This window comes from Salmo salar, chromosome 27 (assembly GCF_965601325.2).
Source record: "Salmo salar chromosome 27, fSalSal1, whole genome shotgun sequence".
Lineage (NCBI taxonomy): Eukaryota > Metazoa > Chordata > Actinopteri > Salmoniformes > Salmonidae > Salmo > Salmo salar.
Window position 1 is genome coordinate 32,426,850 of NC_138317.1, and position 16,091 is coordinate 32,442,940.

At 41.8% G+C, this 16,091-nt stretch overlaps 1 long non-coding RNA gene across 1 annotated transcript; it reads right to left on the reverse strand.

Annotated features, from left to right (window-relative positions):
• Positions 1-7,721: 7,721 nt before the first annotated feature.
• On the reverse strand, positions 7,722-15,474 carry LOC145864383 (uncharacterized). The gene is made up of 2 exons (XR_014382947.1): positions 14,370-15,474; positions 7,722-13,850 (listed from the first exon to the last, which is right to left on the reverse strand). It is a non-coding gene; the product is annotated as an uncharacterized LOC145864383 (long non-coding RNA).
• Positions 15,475-16,091: the final 617 nt, after the last annotated feature.

Here is a 16,091-nt window from a genome sequence, read left to right on the forward strand (position 1 = left end):
ATGCCTGGTTATTTTTTTAAATGCCTTCCTCTCCATCTTAAATAAGCATGCCCCATTCAAGAAATTTAGAACCAGGAACAGATATAGCCCTTGGTCCTCTCCAGACCTGACTGCCCTTAACCAATGTAACCGATGTGAAATGGCTAGTTAGTTAGCGGTGGTGCGCGCTAATAGCATTTCAATCAGTGACGTCACTCGCTCTGAGACTTGAAGTAGGGTTTCCCCTTGCGTTGCAAGGGCCGCGGCTTTTGTGGCGCGATGGGTAATGATGCTTCGTGGGGTGTCAGTTGTTGATGTGTGCAAGGGTCCCTGGTTCGAGCACGGGTTGGGGTGAAGAGAGGGACGGAACCTACACTGTTACATTGACGCTGTTGACCCGGATCATTGGTTGCTGCGGAAAAGGAGGAGGTCAAAGGGGTGAGTGTAACCGATGTGAAATGGCTAGTTAGTTAGCGGTGGTGCGCGCTAATAGCATTTCAATCAGTGACGTCACTCGCTCTGAGACTTGAAGTATGGTTTCCCCTTGCGTTGCAAGGGCCGTGGCGCGATGGGTAACGATGCTTCGTGGGTGTCAGTTGTTGATGTGTGCAAGGGTCCCTGGTTCGAGCCCGGGTTGGGGCGAAGAGAGGGATGGAACCTACACTGTTACACAACACAAAAACATCCTGTGGCGTTCTGTATTAGCATCGAACAGCCCCCGTGATATGCAACTTTTCAGGGAAGTTAGTTACCAATATACACAGGCAGTTAGAAATGCCAAGGCTAGCTTTTTCAAGCACAAATTTGCTTCCTGCAACACATTTTTTACATTCTAGTCATTCTAGTCATCTTATCCAGAGCGACTTAGTGAGTGCATACATTTCATACATTTCATTTCATGCATTTTTTATTTTATTTATTTATTTATTTTGTACTGGCCCCCCCGTGGGAATCGAACCCACAACCCTGGCGTTGCACACCCCATGCTCTACCAACTGAGCCACACAGAAAAAGTTCTGGGACACTGTAAAGTCCATGGAGAATAAGAACACCTCCTCCCAGCTGCCCACTGCACTGAGGATAGGAAACTCTATCACCACCGATAAACCCACTATAATTGAGAATTTCAATAAGCATTTTACTACGGCTGGCCATGCTTTCCACCTGGCTACACCTACCGTAGTCAACAGCACTGCACCCCCCACAGCTACTCGCCCAAGCCAACCCCATTTCTCCTTCTCCCAAATCCATTCAGCTGATGTTCTGAAAGAGCTGCAAAATCTGGACCCCTACAAATCAGTCGGGCTAGACAATCTAGAGCCTTTCTTTCTAAAATGATCTGCCAAAATTGTTGCAACCCCTATTACTCGCCTGTTCAACCTCTCTTTCGTGTCGTCTGAGATTCCCAAAGATTGGAAAGCAGCTGCTGTCATCCCCCTCTTCAAAGGAGGGGACACTCTTGACCCAAACTGCTATAGACCTATATCTATCCTACCCTGCCTTTCTAAGGTCTTCGAAACCCAAGTCAACAAACAGATTACCGACCATTTTGAATCCCACCGCACCTTCTCCGCTATGCAATCTGGTTTCAAAGCTGGTCATGGGTGCACCTCAGCCACGCTCAAGGTCCTAAACGATATCGTAACCGCCATTGATAAGAAACAATACTGTGCTGCCGTATTCATTGACCTGGCCAAAGCCTTCGACTCTGTCAATCACCACATCCTCATCGGCAGACTCAATAGCCTTGGTTTCTCAAATGATTGCCTCGACTGGTCCACCAACTACTTCTCCGACAGAGTTCAGTGTGTCAAATCGGAGGGCCTGTTGTCCGGACCTCTGGCAGTCTCTATGGGGGTGCCACAGGGTTCAATTCTTGGGCCAACTCTTTTCTCTGTATACATCAATGATGTCGTGAGTCTCTGATCCACCTCTACGCAGACGACACCATTCTGTATACTTCTGGCCCTTCTTTGGACACTGTGTTAACTACCTTCCAGACGAGCTTCAATGCCATACAACTCTCCTTCCGTGGCCTCCAACTGCTCTTAAATACAAGTTAAACTAAATGCATGCTCTTCAACCGATCGCTGCCTGCACCTGCCCGCCCGTCCAGCATCACTACTCTTGATGGTTCTGACTTAGAATATGTGGACAACTACAAATACCTAGGTGTCTGGTTAGACTGTAAACTCTCCTTCCAGACTCACATCAAACATCTCCAATCCAAAGTTAAATCTAGAATTGGCTTCCTATTTCGCAACAAAGCATCCTTCACTCATGCTGCCAAACATACCCTCGTAAAACTGACCATCCTACCGATCCTCGACTTCGGCAATGTCATTTACAAAATAGACTCCAATACCCTACTCAACAAACTGGATGCAGTCTATCATACGTTTTGTCACCAAAGCCCCATATACTACCCACCACTGCGACCTGTACGCTCTCGTTCGCTGGCCCTCGCTTCATACTCGTCGCCAAACCCACTGGCTCCAGGTCATCTACAAGACCCTGCTTGGTAAAGTCCCCCCTTATCTCCGCTCACTGGTCACCTTAGCAGCACCCACCTGTAGCACGCGCTCCAGCAGGTATATCTCTCTGGTCACCCCCAAAGCCAATTCCTCCTTTGGCCATCTCTCCTTCCAGTTCTCTGCTGTCAATGACTGGAACGAACTACAAAAATCTCTGAAACTGGAAACACTTATCTCCCTCACTAGCTTTAAGCACCAGTTGTCAGAGCAGCTCACAGATCACTGCACCTGTACATAGCCCATGTATAATTTAGCCCAAAAAACAACCTCTTCCACTACTTTATTTATTTATTTATTTTGCTCATTTGCACCCCATTATTTCTATTTCTACTTTGCACTTTCTTCTACTACAAATCTACCATTCCAGTGTTTTACTTGCTATATTGTATTTACTTTGCCACCATGGCCTTTTTGCCTTTACCTCCCTTATCTCACCTCATTTGCTCATATTGTATATAAACTTATTTTTCTACTGTATTATTGACTGTATGTTTGTTTTACTCCATGTGTAACTCTCTGTTGTTGTATGTTGTCGAACTGCTTTGCTTTATCTTGGCCAGGTCGCAATTGTAAATGAGAACTTGTTCTCAACTTGCCTACCTGGTTAAATAAAGGTGAAATAAAATACAATTAAAATAAAAAAATTAAATAGTAAACGTAATTCCGGGATACCAATTAGTGTAAAATGTTATGTTTGGTATGTTTACAAAAGACAGAAATGTACTTTTAACTGTCTGTCTGAAAACTACACCCCCAACTTGGAAATCAATCAATCTGCCATCGTTAATACAATGGAAATATCTAATGATTTATTATTTAAATATTAAAAATGTGTGGGCTACAGAGAGAAACAAAATGGTGCAGTTTCAGGCCATGTGGCAGAAAGTGATGCGGGCATTGGAGATGGGTGTGTGTGCTAGTGGGTCAAGGCAGGTGTGATATAGTTGATGTTTGAATGATGTTGTCGTTTGTATGTGTATGTTTTGTATATTTTATAAAACATAAAATAAAAAATATAAAAAGACAGAAGGTTACTTAAAGGTGCCATATGCTCTGTGTAGTTGTTTTTGTCACACTGCTTTGCTTTATCTTGGCCAGGTCACAGTTGTAAATAAGAACTTGTTCTCAACTGGCCTACCTGGTTAAATAAAGGTGAAATAAAAAATGCAGAAATCGCTCTGCCATTTCCTGGTTGCAAACGTTTATGTGACAAATCAAGCAATGTATAGTGTAGAAAATCAATGTACGATCTACATCTGAAATATATTTTCAATAACCACTTTTTTTTTTTTCAGCTGTTTGAAGCTGGTGTACAAAACCAAAAGTAAAATACGCAAAAACTAAACTGAAGAACGGGAAGCATAGAAATAGCGCACATAGAACAGATCTACCTCTTCTTAGACTTACTTTCAATGAGAATGACAGCTCTATAACTCACATTTCTATGTGAATTTGGTCGGGTCACCCAAAAAGTTATATGTTGCAGCTTTAAGGCAAAAACGAAAGTAGGGTGGTTGGTCGGCGTGGTGGTTGGTTGCATATTCGAATATCATCACGGACAACATTAACATTTTAGCTATTTAGCAACTTTGCAACTACTTACAAATGTTTTTCTACTTTGCAACTACTTAACACGTAAGCTAACCCTTCCTAGGTGTGTGTGGATGTAGTAGCGGTACTCCTTCTTCTTGTGATCGATCACCAGGGGTCGGCGGAAGGTCCCAGAACAGACTAGTCACAGAGAGAGGCACAGGTTGAACACCAGGAACCCAGCACACTTGTGATGGTCCTGAACCAGGAAGAGGTCAAAGTTTATGGTAAAGGTCAGTCTGAGGGAGAATGACTAACGAAATGGCTAGGAGTTAATGGTATGAGATTTATACACTCTTACAAAAGGAAAACTAAACATGGTCAGTGTTCAATTTTCAATCAGTATTCAAAAGAGAGAAATAGCAGAATGTAGGACGTTCTCATGGCTATTATCCTGACAAAAGAGAGAGACACTCAATTTCAGATTAGTAGCAAAGAACCTTTCCAGATATTTTCATGCAGGTATTCAAGAACAAACACTGTAACAAATCGTATCATATTATCATTAACCAGCAAACCAGCTGTAATGCAACATCTGAAAAAAATAAATAATAAATAAGCAGTGAAATAGAAATTAGAGGAGTAAACGATAGATCTCTTAGTGAATGGATAACTTGGGCTGTTTTTGATCTTGTCTGTGAGTGCTTGCTCAGTGGTGTTGTACTGATGGTCCCAAGTGCCAAAAATCCCGATAGTCATCGTGCTAACAGTCAAAATGGAGAGGGTCACAAGTACCTAGATGCTGCACTATACTCACACTTGTTATTATGCATGTATTTCTTAGTCAAAAATACATTATGTACCCAATACTGTAACCAAATCTTAACCTCTGCCTCCTACAATGGAAGATGGAAGCAAGTACATTGACAACAATAGGTTGTAACGGTAATCAAGTAATTTGTGTTGTCTGATAACATTCCAGAGCCCCAGGTGTTCTATTCTTAACCTGAGCTCCCCTAAAACAGAAAGGGCTCATAGCTGGTATGTCTCACAACGTTCTCTATTCACAATGATTGTCGGTAGTTGCAGTTTTGCTAAATCTGTCCTCAGAGAGTTCAATTGAATATGGTAGAGTAGGGAAGGAGAGTGTGAGCAGTTCAATAGCAAGGGACTATTATAGGGGACTGTTATAGGAAGTACATAGGAATCATTTCTCAATGGGGCTGCTGCTTCATGTTGACTTATGAGTGTTTTCGCTGCCCCTGTGTAGTGAGACAGCATTACCACCATAGGCATTAAGGGTTACCACTGTCAAGTGAACACAACAGAGGCAACAGAACCAAAACCTGAAGGGAGATAACAATGTATGCATGTTAGATTTGGTTGTGGAATTTGTTAGATATTAGGTTTTGTTGTGGAATTGTTAGATATTACTTGTTAGATACTGCTGTTATGTCGGATCTAGAAGCATAAGCAGTTCACTACACTTGCAATAGCATCTGCTAACCATGTCTATGTGAACAATAAAATTGTATTTTATTTAATGACGTGTCGTCACTTTCCCTAACCCAGTCGGTTGTCCCCACTTGCTTCAAGATGTCCCCTATTGTTCCTGTACCCAAGAAAGTGAAGGTAACTGAACTAAATGACTATTGCCCCGTAGCACTCACTTCTGTCACCATGAAGTGTTCTGTAACCATGAAGTGCTTTGAAAGGCTAGTTAAAGGGATACTTCGTGGATAACATTTTTATGTCTCTGTGTCTAGTAAGAAGGAAGTTAGAGGTAGTTTTGTGAGCCAATGTTAACTAGTAGTCTATGGGGATCGAACGTCATGCTAGTAGATACCCATAGACTTCCAGTCATTGCACTAACGCTAGTTAGCAGTTGCACTAGCCCTAGCTAGCAACTTCCTTCAAACTGCACACAGAGACATAAAAATGGTATCCACGAGTTCTTCCGACTCCGGGGAGTAGATAATGATCATATCACCTCCACCTTACCCGACACCCTAGATCCACTACAATTTGCATACCCACGGACGAAGCCATCGCACTGCACACTGTCCTATCCCATCTGCAAACGAGGAACACCTATGTAATGCTGTTCATTGACTACAGCTCAGTGTTCAACAACATAATGCCCTCCAAGCTGATCACAAAGCTTGGGGCCCTGGGTCTCAACCCCGCCCTGTGCAACTGGGTCCTGGACTTCCTGACGGGTCGACCCCAGGTGGTGAAGGTAGGCAACAACACCTCCGCTACGCTGATCCTCAACAAGGGTGCATGCTCAGCCCTCTCCTGTACTCCCTGTTCACCCATGACTGCTTGGCAATGCACGTCTCCAACTCAATCATCAAGTTTGCAGACGACACAACAGTGGTAGGACTGATTACCAACAACGACGAGACAGCCTACAGGGAGGAGGTGAGGGCTCTGGCGGAGTGGTGCCAGGAAAATACTGAAATGTGTGAGTCACACCAGAGAGGAAGAGGCAAAGCGAGAAGGATAACCACTGAGCTACAGTATAATAAAAAAGGGTTATAACTGGGCCCAAAATCTGCCTTCTCCAGTAGGTGGCATTTTTCCTTTGGCACATGACATGGAGTCATGGATTAGCTAAAGGGATTGCAGGATAGTTACTAGTTACCACAGCCACAAAGTCAGAAGGCCCGTCTACTTGACCAATCAGATGAGGGAGTGTGATGACACTTGCATGGGCAGATGTTACTTTGTAACTATAACATTGATAAGATTCCTGCTAAATTATCTGCTTTTCATAGACAAGTATTCTTAGCATGGTCGTTAAATATATAAACATAATTTTTCCCCGCATAGGTATTTAATTTGGAACAATAAGGACGTTTTGTATAGAAACAAGTCTTTATTTTTTAGAACTAATTCAATAATCATATCCTACTGGTGAGTCAACTTTTTAACGCAGAAGGATTGTTCGAATTTTGAGGAAATGTTATCTCGTTACAATATCCCTGTAACACCTAGAGAGTTTGCCATAGTCTTTGATGCTATTCCATCTGGAACTCTCATGTTATTTACAGATGTAGCCAGACCTCACCTTCTTGACCTACCCTCGCTTTATCCAGTTGACTCTCCAATAGGAAAAATATGTTTCTCCTTGCTCCCTCAGAACAATAGGTCTATACGTGCTTTATTTCAAAGGGATATTGTATCCATTCCTTATGTCACAAGTTACTGGAATACATTGGTCACTAATATCTGTTGGGAAAAAGTCTGGTTATTACCACACAAATACTTGCTTGTGAACAAGGTCAAAGAGTTCTCTTTCAGAATGATCCATAAGTATTACCCTGCGAATCATTACCTGAAGAAACTCAAAAAAGACATTAACATTGATTGTACTTTTTGTGTTGAGCATCCAGAAACAGTTTCACATTTATTTTGGCATTGTCTACATGTAAAACAATTAATAAAAGATATTCAGTTTTATAATTGTTAATATTCTTGATGACTTTTGTTTTTTATGGGAGAATGTGCTGCTCGGTGTCCTTAAAAAAATCAATATGTGTGCATCTTTTAAGGTCTTTGTATAATGTGTAATGTGTTGTACCCCCTAGCATATGTTAACATTGTCTGTTTGTGTACTTCTTATATGTAGACTGATTTCTCTACAATAAAAAAAAAAATAGAAGAAAAAAAAGATCAGAGGCATGCATTTATTTTATCTAATAATCCATCAATGTTTTGGTTATTTATTAGCTATAATAAAACCAACCGTTCTAAATGCAAAGTGGTAGTCTTACTCAAACTCAGCTTACAAGCTTATGATGTTTGCCCATCTGAAACAATTTAGAACCGTTCGTACATATGTTATGACGAAATATTTTGACGTTTTTGTTTGTTTTGGCCTTCGGCAAGGAGTTTTTCGGCTGATCTGTTCATGCACACGAGTTTGGGAAACTGTTCTAGACACCCATAGCTATTTACAGTGTAAGGGGAAAATCAACAACATAACCCCACTTACATACTCTATTTTTATGTATTTCACCCCTCCTCTTCGGAGGGCCAAAGTAACTTTGTTTGAAATTTGTTTGTTTTTTTACAAATATTTAGTTACATATACATTATTCATAAACTTCACATACATGGTACTTTTATACACAGTATTACATGAAATGAATATAGTTTTACAACTAAAATGGTACTCACATACTCCTGCAATAAGTTCCATGGGACCTTTAGTGACCAGAGTTAGAACACCCCTTTAAAGTCCCATCTTCTGACATTTTTATTGAGAAACATTTCATTGTTAGCTAGTAATTCATCATAATTAAAATGAAATTAATGTTGTAAACGTGTATGATATAAATTACAGTGATCTGTCTTTGAATTTACTTCCTTGTTCATTTCAGCAGCATATTTCTCTTTGGCTTTTGTTTATCTGTCTTTCCCCTGGTGGCATTCATAAAGTATGTCTTTGTGCCTAAAACTTGAAAACGGAACACCATTGAATTACACCCTAACCAAATAAAATATTGTTTATGACTTGTGAGTCCCCCTGCCATCTCTGCCTAGCATGTGCACAATACTAAAATGTCAAGAATTATATTTGTTGCAGGAACATGTAATATCCAATGCTTATTTGTTTGACTGATTCAAAATTGTCCATGAATATAATACAATTTCTAGTAGAAAAATATGCATATCAGATTTGAAATATGTGACTACATTGGAAAAATTGAGAAGAAGTGGAATAGTAAAATGAGTGTGGGGAATAACAGTACTGTTGTTGCTGACAAGCACACCAATTTCCCTATATTTTTGCCCATTGTTAAGAATGAGAATTCTTCCACTGATCAGACTAAATCAATTAAATAAATAATATCAAATCAAATTGATTTGTAAAGCCCTTTTTACATCAGCCGATGTCACAAAGTTCTGTACAGAAACCCAGCCTATAACCTCAAACAGCAAGCAATGCAGATGTAGAAGCACGGTGGCTAGGAAAAACTCTCTAGAAAGGCAGGAACCTAGGAAGAAACCTAGAGAGGAACCAGGCTCTGAGTGGTGGCCAGTCCTCTTCTGGCTGTGCCGGGTGGAGATTATAACAGTACATGGCCAAGATGTTCAAACGTTCATAGATGACCAGCAGTGTCAAATAATAATAATCACAGTGGTTGTAGAGGGTGCAACAGGTCAGCACCTCAGGAGTAAATGTCAGTTGGCTTTTCATAGCGATCATTCAGAGTTGAAAACAGCAGGTCCGGGACAAGGTAGCACCTCTGGTGAACAGGTCAGGGTTCCATAGCCGCAGGCAGAACAGTTGAAACTGGAGCAGCAGCACGACCAGGTGGACTGGGGACAGCAAGGAGTCATCAGGCCAGGTAGTCCTGAGGCATGGTCCTACGGCTCAGGTCCTCCGAGAGAAGAGAAAGAGAGAGAATTAGAGGAAGCATACTTAAATTCACACAGGACACCGGATAAGACAGGAGAAATACTCCAGATATAACAGACTGACCCTAGCCCCCCGACACAAACTATTGCAGCATAATTACTGGAGGTTGAGACAGGAGGGATCAGGAGACAATGTGGCCCCGTCCAACTCTACCCCCGGACAGAGCCAACCAGGCAGGATATAACCCCATCCACTTTTACAAAGCACAGACCCACACCACTAGAGGGATATCTTCAACCACCAACTTACTACCCTGAGACAAGGCCGAGTATAGCCCACGAAGATCTCCCCCATGGCACGAACCCGAGGGGGGCGCCAACCCGGACAGGAAGATCATGTCAGAGACTCAACCCACTCAAGTGACGCACCCCTCCTAGGGACGGCATGGAAGAGCACCAGAAAGCCAGTGACTCAGCCCCTGTAATAGGGTTAGAGGCAGAGAATCCTAGTGGAGAGAGGGGAACCGGCCAGGCAGAGACAGCAAGGGTGGTTAGTCGCTCCAGTGCCTTTCCGTTCACCTTCACACCCCTGGGCCAGATTACACTCAATCATAGGATCTACTGAAGAGATGAGTCTTCAATAAAGATTTAAATGTTGAGACCGTGTCTGCGTCTCTGACATGGATTAGCAGACCATTTCATAAAAATGGAGCTCTATAGGAGAAAGCCCTGCCTCCAGCTGTTTGCTTAGAAATTCTAGGGACAATAAGGAGGCCTGCGTCTTGTGACCGTAGTGTATGTGTAGGTATGTACGGCAGGACCAAATCGGAAAGATAGCATTATATGGGCTTTCTCCTTTGTAGGTTAGCAGTAAAACATTGATATCAGCCCTAGCCTTAACAGGAAGCCAGTGTAGAGGCTAGCACTGGAGTAATATGATCACATTGTTTGGTTCTAGTCAAGATTGTAGCAGCCGTGTTTAGCACTAACTGACATTTATTTAGTGCTTTATCTGGGTAGTCTAATCTAGAAGTGACAAAAGCATGGATACATTTTTCTGTATCATTTTTGGACAGAAAGTTTCAGATTTTTGCAATGTTACGTAGATGGAAAAAAGCTGTCCTTGAAACAGTCTTGATATGTTCCTCAAAAGAGAGGAACGCCGAGGTACTTCACAGTTTTATTTGAGACGACAGTACAACCATCAAGATTAATTGTCAGATCCAACAGAAGATCTCTTGGTTTCTTGGGACCTAGAACTAGCATTTCTGTTTTGTCCGAGTATAAAAGTTTCAAAAATTCCGCCATCCACTTCCTTATGTCTGAAACACAGGCTTCCAGGGAGGGAAATTTTGGGGCTTCACCATGTTTCATCGAAATGTACAGCTGTGTATTGTCCGCATAGCAGTGAAAGTTAACATTATGTTTCCGAATGACATCACCAAGATGTAAAATATATAGTGAAAACAATAAAGGTCCTAAAATGGAGCCTTGAGAAACACCGAAATTTACAGTTGATTTGTCAGAAAGCAGCACTAAGGTCTAGGAGCGCGAGAACAGATGCAGTGCCTTGGTCTGACACCATTAAAAGGTAATTTACCACCTTCACGAGTGCAGTCTCAGTGCTATGATGGGGTCTAAAACCAGACTGAAGCGTTTCGTATACATAGTTATTCTTCAGGAAGGCAGTGAGTTGCTGCGCAACAGCTTTTTCTAACATTTTTGAGTGGAATGGGAGATTTGATATAGGCCAATAGTTTTTTATATTTTCTGGGTCAATGTATTTTTTTTTTTTCAAGAGAGGCTTTATTACTGACACTTTTAGTGAGTTTGGTACACATCCGGTGGATATAGAGCTGTTTATTATGTTCAACATAGGAGGGCCAAGCACAGGAAGCAGCTCTTTCAGTAGTTTAGTTGGAATAGGGCCCAGTATGGAGCTTGAAGGTTTAGAGGCCATGACTATTTTCATCAATGTGTCAAGAGATATAGTATTAAAAAACTTGAGTGCCTCCCTTGATCCTAGGTCCTGGCGATGTTTTGCAGACTCAGGACAACTGAGCTTTGGATAAATACGCAGATCCGTAATTTGCTTTCTAATGATCATGATATTTTCATCAAATAAATTCATAAATGTATCACTGCTGAAGTGAAAGCCATCCTCTCTTGGGGAATGCTGTTTTTTAGTTAGCTTTGCGACAGTATCAAAAATAGATTTAGGATTGTTCTTATTCTCCTCAATTAAATTGGAAAAATAGGATGATCGAGCAGCAGTGAAGCCTCTTCGATATTGCACGGTACTGTCTTTCCAAGCTAATCGGAAGACTTCCAGTTTGGTGCAGCGTCATTTCCGCTCCAATTTTCTGGAAGCTTGCTTCAGGGCTCGGGTATTTTCTGTATACCAGGGAGCTAGTTTCTTATGACAAATGTTTGTTTTTTTTTTGTTTTTTTTAGAGGTGCGACTGCATCTAGGGTATTACGGAAGGTTAAATTAAGTTCCTCAGTTAGGTGGTTAACCAATTGTTGTACTCTGACATCCTTGGGTAGGTGGAGGGAGTCTGGAAGGGCATCTAGAAATCTTTGGGTTGTCCGAGAATTTATAGCACGGCTTTTGATGCTCCTTGGTTGGGGTCTCAGCAGATTATTTCTTGCGATTGCAAACATAATTAAATGGGTGTCGATAGTCCAGGATTATGAGGAAAAACATTTCAAGATCCACAATATTTATTCCACGGGACAAAACTAGGTCCGGAGACATGTTGGACAAAACCTACTGAGACGATGATGGCTCCGAAAGCCCTTTGGAGTGGGTCTGTGGCCTTTTCCATGTGAATATTAAAGTCACCAAAAATGTGAATATTATATGCAATGACTAAAAGGTCCGATAGGAATTCATGGAACGCTGTTTACGGCCAAGGAGGCCTGTAAACAGTAGCTATTAAAAGTGATTGAGTAGGCTGCATAGATTTCATGACTAGAAGCTCAAAATACGAAATCGCAGTCATTTCTTTTTTGTAAATTGAAATTTGGTATCGTAAATGTTAGCAACACCTCCGCTTTTGCGGGATGCGGTGGGGATATGGTCACTAGTGTAACCAGGACGTGAGGCCTCATTTAACACAGTAAATTCATCAGGCTTAAGCCTTGTTTCAGTCAGGCCAATCACATCACGATTATGATCAGTCCATTGACTATAACTGCCTTGGAGGTGAGGGATCTAACATTATGTAGCCCTATGTTGAGGTATCACAATCTCTTTCAATAATGACAGGAATGGAGGAGGTCTTTATTCCAGTGAGATTGCTAAAGCGAACACCGCCATGTTCAGTTTTGTCCAACCTAGATCGAGGCACAGACACGGTCTCAATGGGGATAGCTGAGCTGACTACACTGACTGTGCTAGTGGCAGACTCCACTAAGCTGGCAGGCTGGCTAACAGCCTGCTGCCTGACCGGCACACTATTTCACTGTGGAGTTAGAGCCCTGTCTATGTTCATAGATAAAATGAGAGCACCCCTCCAGCTAGGATGGAGTCTGTCACTCCTCAGCAGGCCAGGCTTGGTCCTGTTTGCGGGTAAATTCATGAAAGAGGGCCCATTATCTCAAAATGATATATTTTGTACGGGCAGAAAAGTTTTCAACCAACGATTGAGTTGTGAGACTGCTGTAGAGCTCATCACTCCCCCTATACTCTCTACACTCGCCAGTTCTAATTGTAGGGGGCCAGAGACAATTACTCGATGCCGACATCTTTCTAGCTGATTTACACGCAGAGGCTATGTTGCGCTTGGTGACCTCTTGACTGTTTCATCCTAACATCGTTGGTGCCGACGTGGATAACAATATCCCTATACTCTCTACACTCGCCAGTTTTAGCCTTAGCCAGCACCATCTTCAGATTATCCTTAACGTCGGTAGCCCTGCCCTCTGGTAAACGGTTTATGGTCATGTCAAAGTCTAATACTGCGGGTAATGGAGTTGCCAATGACTAGCGTTTTCAATATGTCAGAGCTAATGGTGGGAGGCTTCGGCGTCTCAGACCCAGTAACGGGAGGAGGAGAGACCAGAGAAGACTCGGCCTCTGACTCCGACCCGCTGCTTAATGGGGAGAACCGGTTGAAAGTTTGTCGGCTGAATGAATAACACCGGTTGAGCATTCCTACAGCATTTCCTTCCAGAAGCCATGAGAAAATTGTCCGGCTGCGGGGACTGTGCGAGGGGATTTATACTACCATCTGTACTTATTTGTGGCACAGACGCTGTTTCATCCTTTCCTACACTTAAATTACCCTTGCCTAACGATTGCGTCTGAAGCTGAGCTTGCAGCACAGCTATCCTCACCATAAAGCGATTGTTCTCCTGTATATTATGAGTACAGCGACTGCAATTATAAGGCATAATGTTAATGTTACTACTTAGCTTCGGCTGGTGGATGTCCTGTAGAACCATGTACAGATATAGCGTTCGGGATGAAAAAGTTGAATGAAAAGTCGAGCGAGGGAAAAACAAAAAATATAAACGGTTATTAAAAACCGTAAAGTTGACAGGTAGCAAAGTAACACTAGCAACAAAACGCACAGCAGCACGTAAACAAATGTCTGTTGAATGTATTTCCATAAAATCAAAACTGGAATTTTTCCTCAAAAAAGGTTGTAAAAGTATGCTAGACATTTATATAATAAATCATACATCATTTGATGTTTCTGTGACAAACAGTGAATTAGTTATTGATTTTTACCGCTTTAAAATGGCATTTTATAGATTCTATTTCTATTCAATCAAAACTGTAATTTTTCCTCAAAACAAATGTTGTAAAAGTATGCTAGACATTTATAGACTAAATCATATCTAGCTTGATGATTCTGTGACAAACGGTGAATTAGTTATTGATTTTTACATTTTTAAATGGCTTCTGGCGAATGTCTGTTGAATGTGTGAATATAAAACCAACTTTACCTCGGGTTACATTTTTGGGTTCACGGTCGGTTAGACAAAATAATTGTCATAGTTACAAATCATGTCACCCTACCAAACTTCCCTGCTAAAGCATACTGTAGGTCTCTATCTACTGCGTTTTCGTTGATTCAGCCTAAATGCCAATCACCAAACGAGGGGAGTAATGCAAGTGTGGATTAAATCAACCAAATTGTGTTGACAACACTATACATAAAACAGCAATACCGTGCTAATATTTTTAGTTTTATAAACTCAGCGGAGAACGTTCTCTCTCGATTCAACGCCACTCTGATCTTGAGGGGCGTTTCTTTAAAACATGCATCCAATCCCCTTGGTCCCTTAAATATGTAGACCAATCATATGCTTCAATGTGCCGTGATTTATAGTGCTGTGACAGGCCAGGAAAATTATAGAGGTTTCTCTCGTTAGGTCAAAATGCAGGCGCAGATGCTTCGATTTGGAGCAAAGTTGAGAAGTTAATGGACTAATTAGAAAAATAAAAGCAGTACTTTTCAATACAAGTTATATAGTGTGCCGTGAGAGCGCGAGAAGAGGGTCAAATGCGTGTGCTTCCGTGTATGATGAGTGTCGCTACCGAACCAAAACAAAGTGTGAATAAAGTCAATACAATTCGCCCCACTATTTGAATTAAGTTACAGCGTATAAACATATCACGTAATCATCACACAATTCACAAATCTTAGAAGAGGTTCAGAAAAAGACAGTAAAGTATGAAAATAGGCTACATCTGCTTCTCCAATAGAAATCCCCGATGACAGTTACAGGTGATAACATGGCGACGTTGGCTAGGCAGCCCATGCGCAGAACACGTCATCGGGTATAAGGGTCGTCTCGTGCCGAACTGCGCAAGTGCCAGCCGACAACTCAAAGGCACTCCAATATTTAAATACATTTTTTACGAAAATAAAATCGTGTCAGTTTGTCACTTTCACGAGGTTGGACTAATAACATGTTCAAATACTTAAGACATCGGCTCGAATTTAGGTTTTGCCTTTAGGGCTTCCGAGTGACGCAGCAATCCAAGGCACTGCATCTCAGTGGTAGAGGCGTCACTACAGACCCGGATTCGATTCCAGGCTGTATCACAACCGGCCCATTTGAGAAACCCATAGGGCGTTCTTTAACTGACTTGCCTAGTTAAAGATTATTATTATTATTTTTTAAATGAACTACTAAGGAATTATTTGTCACTTCTCTCTTTGACTTCTAAAAAAACCCCTTTGTTCTCAGAACTCGCACAATGTTTCATATCTGGGTTAAGAAACTCTGTGGATCAGTTCAGTTTCTCTCCTGTCAAGCGTGATACCATGTTCAAACCACAAACAATCCAAGATAATTACCACAATGCGCATTGACCAATACTTTTCGTTTGTAGGATAGGTGGAGCGAAGTCCCTGAAAGGTCTGTGCACGGCCCTGGTGTCTGGTTAAACTGTGGCAAGCTATGACTCAGCAGCATCCAAATTCGCATGAACCACACTTCATGTAATTATCCACAACAAGGAGGAAAGAGGACATGGAGAGGCATCGTTGTCATCAGCCAGCAGTGCAGCCTGCCATTAGACTGCTGCTATGGAGATGGGAGAAGCTGGTCTGTGAAATAAGAAACTACTCTGGATTCATCCCAAATGGCACCCTATTCCCCATGTAGTGCAGTACATTTGCCCACAGACCTATGTGCCCTGGTCTTAAGAAGTTCACT